Source organism: Babylonia areolata, chromosome 27 (assembly GCF_041734735.1).
Source record: "Babylonia areolata isolate BAREFJ2019XMU chromosome 27, ASM4173473v1, whole genome shotgun sequence".
Taxonomy (NCBI): Eukaryota; Metazoa; Mollusca; class Gastropoda; order Neogastropoda; family Buccinidae; genus Babylonia; species Babylonia areolata.
The window spans coordinates 16,591,364-16,600,529 of record NC_134902.1 but is presented as its reverse complement, the minus strand read 5'-3'; the positions used below and the strand labels follow the sequence as shown (position 1 = coordinate 16,600,529).

Genomic DNA, 9,166 nt, shown 5'->3' with positions numbered 1-9,166 from the left:
TCTCATGGCACAAACTTTAACTTGAACATGAAGGAAAATTAAAGAAAAGAATTCTACGATGAGAGGAAGGACGTCTTGAGCCCAAAGGTCTCTGAGACAGTAACCTTACTACACAATGACTCTCTCTCTCTGTCTCTGTCTGTCTGTCTCTCCCCCTCTCTCTCTGTGTGTCTGTCTGTCTATCTCTCATGGCATAAACTTTAACTTGAACATGAAGGAAAATCAAAGAAAAGAATTCTACGATGAGAGGAAGGACATCATGAGCCCAAAGGTCTCTGAGTCAGTAACCTTACTTCACAATGTCTGTCTGTCTGTCTGTCTCTCTCTCTCTCGCTCTCTCTTGCCCATTCAAGAGGGAACGTACCGTTTTCAAAAAGATGATTAAATAACTGTACAAGGAAACCAATCATAGCAGAATTTGCAAACTTCAGCATTTCTCTTACAATTTTGTCTGGGCCTGCGCTTTTTCTTGACTTCAGATGTCTAATACTAGCTACAACTTCTTCTTTAGATATAGGATCATTAAACAATGGTTCAAGCTCATCTTCTGTCTCTAGTAAATTTTCTTCTTCTTGTGCTCCAATATTGTCAAAATTATTATTTTTTTTTAAACCCTAAAAAAATTCTTCTTTTTTTTAAAGAAAGATCATGCCATTGTTCTATAGAGATTTCGTTATACAGAAAAGTTTTTTTCTGTTTACAGATTTAATTACTGACCAAAATGTCTTTGAGTCATCAATTCAGTCTTTTAGCCTTTTTTTAGAAAAAAAAAAAAATCTATTGACCCCAAATTCTCGCTCTTTTGTTTTTCTCAATCTAACATTTTTTCGTGATTCAATATACGCTTGTCTTTTCTCTGTCTTATCCTTTTCTGTTCTACACCTCTGAAATCTTTCTAACAACTTTTTAACCTCTTGTTTCTTTTGTGCACGTTCATCATCAAACCAGTCATTCACGTTTTTCCTTCCTGACATGAAAACAATGCCATCAGTCAAGCGAAATAAAGATGCCTCATGGAGCCAGGAGCGACCGCTGCTTCCTGAGGGTCTTTGTCGCACTCGGAACAGTACATCCTCACTGGAAAACAATGAATGAATGAGTGAAATAATGAACGAATTTTCTTTAATGATGGAAGTGGAATAAGCAAGAACATTGTTGTTGTTTTTTTCCAACCAGCCCTCAGGGCAAAGAAAAACAACAAGCAAACAAACAAACAAGCAACAAAAAAAGAATAAAGAACAAATAAAGAAAGAAAGAAATAAAAAAATAAAAATTCTCCCCTCCCCCCAAAAAACAACAACAACACACACACACACACACACACACACACACACACACACACACACACACACACACACAAACAAACAAACAAAAACCACACAAAAACCACACCAATGAAGCTATCATTACCACTACAACTATCACTTTTACCACAACTACTATTACCACTACTACTCATAAGTAAATAAATAAATATATATATGAACATAGAGAAGCAGGTTTGGAGACCAGCAGAAACATTCTAGGTTTTTGTTCCCATCATAATCATAGAGGAAAGAAAAGGAAAAAAAATTCACGTGGAGAGGAAGAGTGTCCTGTGCTCGAAGGTCTCTCTCTTGGCTGTGGGCGGGTATGTTGTGTAATAATTGTGTAGGGTGTGTGACGAGCCTGTGGATGTACAATTAATTTCCCAACTGGATGACTAAAGATGTATTGTACTGCATTGTGTTGTATTCTTAGACAGTAAAGCGAATGGGTGGGGCCCAAGCTGAACAGGCTCTGAGGCAGTAAACTAAAATTCTCAAGGACACTCTCTCTCTCTCTCTCACTGGTTCGCTTGCCAGCTCATACTTGCTCTGTATGTGTGTGTGTCTGCCTCTCTCAATCTCTCTATTTTTATCTCTCTTTCGATTTCTCTGTTCATGAATGTAGCCATGTATCAATCATTCTGTGGGTCTGTGTATCTGTGTAACTATATATCTATCGGTATATTCCCTTCAGGACCCCCCCCACCCCCCCACCCCCCAAAAAAAAGAAAAGAAAAGAAAAACAAGACAAAAAAACCTGTTCGCCTGTTAAAAAATCTCTGTGGGAAAGTTTGTGTTATTCTTCGTGTTACTCTCCGTCTCTATGTTTCTGTCTGTTTCTCTGTCTCTCTATTTCTTTCTCCTGCCGTTTATATTGAGTGCAATGGATGGACTGATATTTGGAATGATAATAGCCCTTCCAATGTGTCCTACAGATTGTCCCCCTTTGACTGTTGAAAAGCACAGAATAACGCAAGAATTTGGAAGAGTGTGTGGTCCATTTTAAGGGGGATAGCTCTCAAACTAGTGGTTGACTTGTTCACCCAACACATGCTCTGTTTTCAAGCTACGACACTTAATGATACGAAATGTTCTGCGAGATGTGTTATTTTCCTTTCGCTCTCCACTTTCAAGACACAAATTTTTGATATACCATGGCGAGAGATATCATGGATGTAATAAATCAAAATGTGTTAGAAATAAAACAGGGGTATACACAGACATGGTACTAGCATCAAGAATACATTCCAGGTATAGACATTCTGGAGTGGGAGCAGGCCTGAATCAGCGGAGTTTATAACAAAATGATCCCAACATCTTCACGGTCATTTCATTGCATGCTCATATAACCAGTCCATCAACTGAAAACAGAGAGACTTGTGGCATGCTTGTCAAAGATATTTGTTGTTTTCTCAGCTCGAAAAACATTTCGGGAATTGGCAATGAAGAGAGGTGAAAATACGAGAGAAAAATAAATCTACAATCTAACGCAAAAAACAACAACAACCAACAAAAAAAAGAAAAGAATGAAAGTCAACAACAAAACATTAATTACCAGACTGATTTCAGATGCATATAGCTATACAAAAAACAATACAATCAATCAAACAAACAAACAAAAAAGGCAAGGAGGAACCTCACTCAACCAGCCTACAACAACACTAAAAAGTTACCAGACAGATTCCAGATCAATATGAAGCATAACCGGGCAAGATGGGGACTCCTGTTTGCGTCGCAGTTGCTGCTGTTGTAATTGCTGCTTGTTTTGCTTGTTTCATGAGCCACGCTCGCTTTTATATAATAAACACGTGAATTTGAATGAGTTTACAGATATTCTTATTCTGCACCTTGCTCCTTCCGGCATAACAAGACAAGTGTCTTATAAGGTCAAACTTCCCAAAGATTTCACAACACTACACCTGATACAAGAGTTTATGGCATCAAGAACGAAATCAATCTGACTTCAAGATGCCCACTTATAACGAACACACCGACCTGAAATCCACGCCATCAATCAAGCAGAACAAAGGCACCTTCTGAAGACAGCAACAACAGCTTGTTTCTGAGGTCTTTGTCACTCTCGGAACAGTGCATCATAACTTGCATGCAATGAAAATAGAAAAAAAAAAGGCTTGAGAACTACGAGAGACATGATGATATTTGTTCTCAACTTGAACATGAAGGAAAATTAAAGAAAAGAATTCTCTGTCTCTGTCTGTCTGTCTGTCTGTCTCTCCCTCTCTCTGTGTCTGTCAGTCTCTCTCTCATGGCACAAACTTTAACTTGAACATGAAGGAAAATTAAAGAAAAGAATTCTACGATGAGAGGAAGGGCGTCTTGACCCCAAAGGTCTCTGAGACAGTAACCTTACTACACAATGACTCTCTGTCTCTGTCTGTCTGTCTGTCTGTCTCTCCCTCTCTCTCCCCCTGTGTCTGTCTGTCTCTCTCTCATGGCACAAACTTTAACTTGAACAATGAAGGAAAATTAAAGAAAAGAATTCTACGATGAGAGGAAGGGCGTCTTGAGCCCAAAGGTCTCTGAGTCAGTAACCTTACCTCACAATGTCTGTCTGTCTGTCTGTCTGTCTGTCTCTCTCGCTCTCTCTTGCCCATTCAAGAGGGAACGTACCGTTTTCAAAAAGATGATTAAATAACTGTACAAGGAAACCAATCATAGGAGAATTTGCAAACTTCAGCATTTCTCTTACAATTTTGTCTGGGCCTGCGCTTTTTCTTGACTTCAGATGTCTAATACTAGCGTCAACTTCTTCTTTAGGTATAGAATCATTAAACAACGGTTCAAGCTCATCTTCTGTCTCTAGTAAATTTTCTTCTTCCTGTGCTCCAATATTGTCAAAATTATTAACCCCCCCCCCCTTTTTTTTTTAAAGAAAGATCATGCCATTGTTCTATAGAGATTTCGTTATACACAAAAGTTTTTTTTTTTGTTTACAGATTTAATTACTGACCAAAATGTCTTAGAGTCATCAATTGAGTCTTTTAGCCTTTTTTTTTTTTTTTTTAATCTATTGACCCCAAATTCTCGCTCTTTTGTTTTTCTCAATCTAACTTTTTTTCGTGATTCAATATACGCGTGTCTTTTCTCTGTCTTATCCTTTTCTGTTCTACACCTCTGAAATCTTTCTAACAACTTTTTAACCTCTTGTTTCTTTTGTGCACGTTCATCATCAAACCAGTCATTCACGTTTTTCCTTCCTGACCTGAAAACAATGCCATCAGTCAAGCGAAATAAAGATGCCTCATGGAGCCAGGAGCGACCGCTGCTTCCTGAGGGTCTTTGTCGCACTCAGAACAGTACATCCTCACTGGAAAACAATGAATGAATGAGTGAAATAATGAACGAATTTTCTTTAATGATGGAAGTGGAATAAGCAAGAACATTGTTTTTTGTTTTTTTTTCCATCTAGCCGTCAGGGCAAAGAAAATCAACAAGCAAACAAACAAACAAGCAACAACAAAAAATAAAGAACAAATAAAGAAAGAAAGAAATAAAAAAAATAAAAATACCCCCCTCCCCCCAAAAAACAACAACAACAACACACACACACACACACACACACACACACACACACACACAAACAAACAAAAACCACACAAAAACCACACCAATGAAGCTATCATTTCCACTACTACTATTACCACTACTACTCCTAAGTAAATAAATAAATAAATATATGAACATAGAGAAGCAGGTTTGGAGACCAGCTGAAACATTCTAGGTTTTTGTTCCCATCATAATCATAGAGGAAAGAAAAGGAAAAAAAAATTCACGTGGAGAGGAAGAGTGTCCTGTGCTCGAAGGTCTCTCTCTTGGCTGTGGGCGGGTATGTTGTGTAATAATTGTGTAGGGTGTGTGACGAGCCTGTGGATGTACAATTAATTTCCCAACTGGATGAATAAAGATGTATTGTATTGCATTGTCTTGTGTTCTTAGACAGTAAACCGAATGGGTGGGGCCCAAGCTGAACAGGCTCTGAGGCAGTAAACTAAAATTCTCAAGGACTACTCTCATTGGTTCGCTTGCCAGCTAATACTTGCTCTATATGTGTGTGTCTGCATCTGTCTCTCTCTATTTTTATCTCTCTTTCGATTTCTCTGTTCAGGAATGTAGCCATGTATCAATCATTCTGTGGGTCTGTGTATCTGTGTAACTATATATCTATCGGTATATTCCTTTCAGGACCACCACCACCCCAAAAAATAAAATAAAATAAAATAAAATAAAATAAAATAAAATAAAATAACAAAACAAAAACAAAAAACCCCAACCTGTTCGCCTGTTAAAAAATCTCTGTGGGAAAGTGTGTGTTATTCTTTGTGTTACTCTCCGTCTCTATGTTTCTGTCTATCTGTCTGTCTGTCTCTCTATTTCTTTCTCCTGCCGTTTATATTGAGACCCCTGAACACATCCTCCAACACTGCCCAACCCATGAAGCTCTACGGCATCAAACCTGGCCAGGGGGCACAGAGCTACAGGCGCACCTTTGGGGAAACCGCCACGACCTGGAGAAGACCGTGGGTTACATCGTGGCGACGGGGGTGACCGTCTGACGCAGCCAAAACATCGAACGCAGAAGAAGAAGAAGAATATTGAGTGCAATGGATGGACTGATATTTGGAATGATAATAGCCCTTCCAATGTGTCCTACAGATTGTCCCCCTTTGACTGTTGAAAAGCACAGAATAACGCAAGAATTTTGAAGAGTGTGTGGTCCATTTTAAGGGGGACAGCTCTCAAACTAGTGGTTGACGTGTTCAACACATGCTCTGTTTTCAAGCTACGACACGTAATGATACGAAATGTTCTGCGAGATGTGTTATTCCTTTCGCTCTCCACTTTCAAGACACAAATTTTTGATATACCATGGCGAGAGATATCATGGATGTAATAAATCAAAATGTGTTAGAAATAAAACAGGGATATACACAGACATGGTACTAGCATCAAGAATACATTCCAGGTATAGACATTCTGGAGTGGGAGCAGGCCTGAATCAGCGGAGTTTATAACAAAATGATCCCAACATCTTCACGGTCATTTCATTGCATGCTCATATAACCAGTCCATCAACTGAAAATAGAGAGACTTGTGGCATGCTTGTCAAAGATATTTGTTGTTTTCTCAGCTTGAAAAACAATTCGGGAATTGGCAATGAAGAGAAAATGCGAGAGAAAAAAAGTCTACAATCTGGTCTAAACTATCAAACTGGTCTAAACTATCATTCAGATCAACATCTAATAATCGAAAAGCTTTCTGCAAACTGTCATAAAATGCAGCGCTATTAAGTTCATTCTTATAAAGATAAAAAAAAGAAAGAAAAAAAGACAGACTTGTGGCATACTTGTCAAACACATTGTTGTTTTCACAGCTCGAAAAACAATCTAGGAATTGGCAATGAATGGATGTGAAAATACGAAAAATGAAATGTACAATAGAAAAAAAAAGAGAGAACAAAAGTCAACAACAAAACATTAATCACCAGATTGATTCCAGATGCACATGGAGGCATAAAAACAAGCAAGATGGGACCTCACACAACCAGCTTACAACAATACCGAAACGTTTGCTACCAGACTGATTCCAGATGAATATGAAGCACAGTCGGGAAAGATGGGACCTCCCTGATACACCAGTTTATGGCATCAAGAACCAAATCATCTTTAACTCAAGATACGCACATAGAACGAACACACTGACCTGAAACACACGCCATCAATCAAGACATCTGTTTTCAACTCAAACAATTAGGAAACATACATACTTACCAGACCCTCTGTCAAGTGGACTAACGGCACTTTCTGGAGACAGCAGCAGCCACTGGTTCCCACTAGCATCAAGAATATATTCTAGGTATAATCATTCTGGTGTGGGGGAAGCCTGACCAGAGGAGTTTATAACAAAATGATCCCCAAATCTTCACGGTTATTTCATTGCATACTCAACAATTCAAACAGTCCAGCAGCTGTAAACAGACTAGTTACATGGTTGTCACATGCATTTGTTGTTTTACAACTCGAAAAACAATCCAGGAATTGGCAATGAATGGAGGTGAAAATACGAAAAAAGAAATGTATAATCAGAAGTTTAAAAAAAAAAAGACCAAAAGGCAACAACAAATAATCACTAATTACCAGACTGTTTCTAGATGCAAATGGACAAAGAAAAGAACAGAAAAGAAAAACAAAACAAAACAACAACAAAAAAACAGGCACGATGGGACTTCACTCAACCAAGCTACAACAACTCCCAGGCGAACGCGTTACCTCTAGGCCATCACTCCCTCGTACACAAGTATATGTCATCAAGAACCAAATCATTTTGACCTAAACAAATGCAATTTAATAATAATTTTAAAAAAAAACACAACAAAATAAACACACACACTGGCCTGAAAACAAGTGGAATGGAGGCACCTTCTGGAGACAGCAACAACAACTTGTTTCTGAGGTCTTCGTCACTCCCAGAACAGTGCATACAATAAGAAGATTGAAATGGTTCCAGATTAGAATATGTCATGGTATAGTGGTTACAAACAAAATACTCAAAAAATGGGAATAACAAATAGCGACATGTGCAATTTCTGTAAAAATGAAATAGACACAATTCAACACTACTTATGGCACTGTACATTTACTCAACTCTTTTGGGGGTGACTTAGAGAATGTCTTGAAGGAAAAGTGTGAAAATTGTGCAAATGTAAAGTTTAATATAGAGTTAGTATTATTTGGAAATGATGATGTTACAAAAACAGGTGAAATATTGGACTATATCATTCAAGTGGCGAAACATTTCATTTATTAATGCAGAACAAATAAAATCAAACCATGTATAAAGTACTTCCTAACAGACCTAAGAAACATATATAAATCCGAAAAATATATACACTCGATGGAAATTATGTCCATAGCATTTTCTAGAAAATGGTACCCATACACAAAAATGAATGAAGGCAACGAGGAGGAGGAAAGACAACCAAGAATGTAACGTATGTTCTTTTATTTATTTTTATTTTCCTTTCATTTATTTACTTGTTTTATACAGTGCATGTGACTTTTTGTTGTTGTTTTTTTCTCTGTATGAAGACAGTGTTGTGTTGTTTTCCTGATTTGCAGTGTAGGTGGTGCACAGTGGCAAATATTGTTGATTTCAGATGCTGGTTTTGTATGTCGGTCTGTATGTATTAAATGTTAAACTCGAATAAAATATTTATTTAAAAAAATAAAATAAAATAAAAAGAACAGAAAAAATATAGGCTTGAGAACAACGAGAGGCATGTAGGTCTTTAATCTCAATTTAAACATGAAGCAAATTCAAAGAAAAGAATTTCATATGTTGAGGAATGGTGTCATGAGCCAAAATGTGTCTGAGACAGTAACCTAAACTTCACGACACACACTGTGTGTGTGTGTGTGTGTGTGTGTGTGTGTGTGTGTGTGTGTGTGTGTGTAGATGTATGTACTTTGTAACAGAGTTTGTCAGTGATCATGATTTGCATCACTTTGTTTGGAATTATCCTTCCATTGTGACAGTTTCAGTTTCAGTTTCAGTAGCTCAAGGAGGCGTCACTGCGTTCAGACAAATCCATATACGCTACACCACATCTGTCAAGCAGATGCCTGACCAGCAGCGTAACCCAACGCGCTTTGTCATGCCTTGAGAAAAAAATAAAAATAAATAAAACAAATAAATGAATAGATAACTAAATAACTAACTAAATAATAATAATATAATTTAAAAAAAAATAAAATAAAATAAAATAAATAAATAGATAACATTGTGACAACGAATTTGTAACTACCGTCAGTGGCATGTGTTTGTGGCTCGAAAAAAAACCT

At 37.5% G+C, this 9,166-nt stretch overlaps 1 long non-coding RNA gene across 1 annotated transcript in view; it reads right to left on the bottom strand.

Moving 5' to 3' along the window:
- Positions 1 to 976: 976 nt before the first annotated feature.
- Positions 977 to 9,166, bottom strand: part of LOC143301487 (uncharacterized) — a 43,929-nt gene continuing 35,739 nt past the window's right edge. The window contains exons 3-4 of the long non-coding RNA XR_013057788.1: positions 4,531 to 4,635; positions 977 to 1,077 (exon numbers count right to left, since the gene is read on the bottom strand). This is a non-coding gene — a long non-coding RNA (uncharacterized LOC143301487). The remainder of the gene's footprint in view (positions 1,078 to 4,530; positions 4,636 to 9,166) is intronic.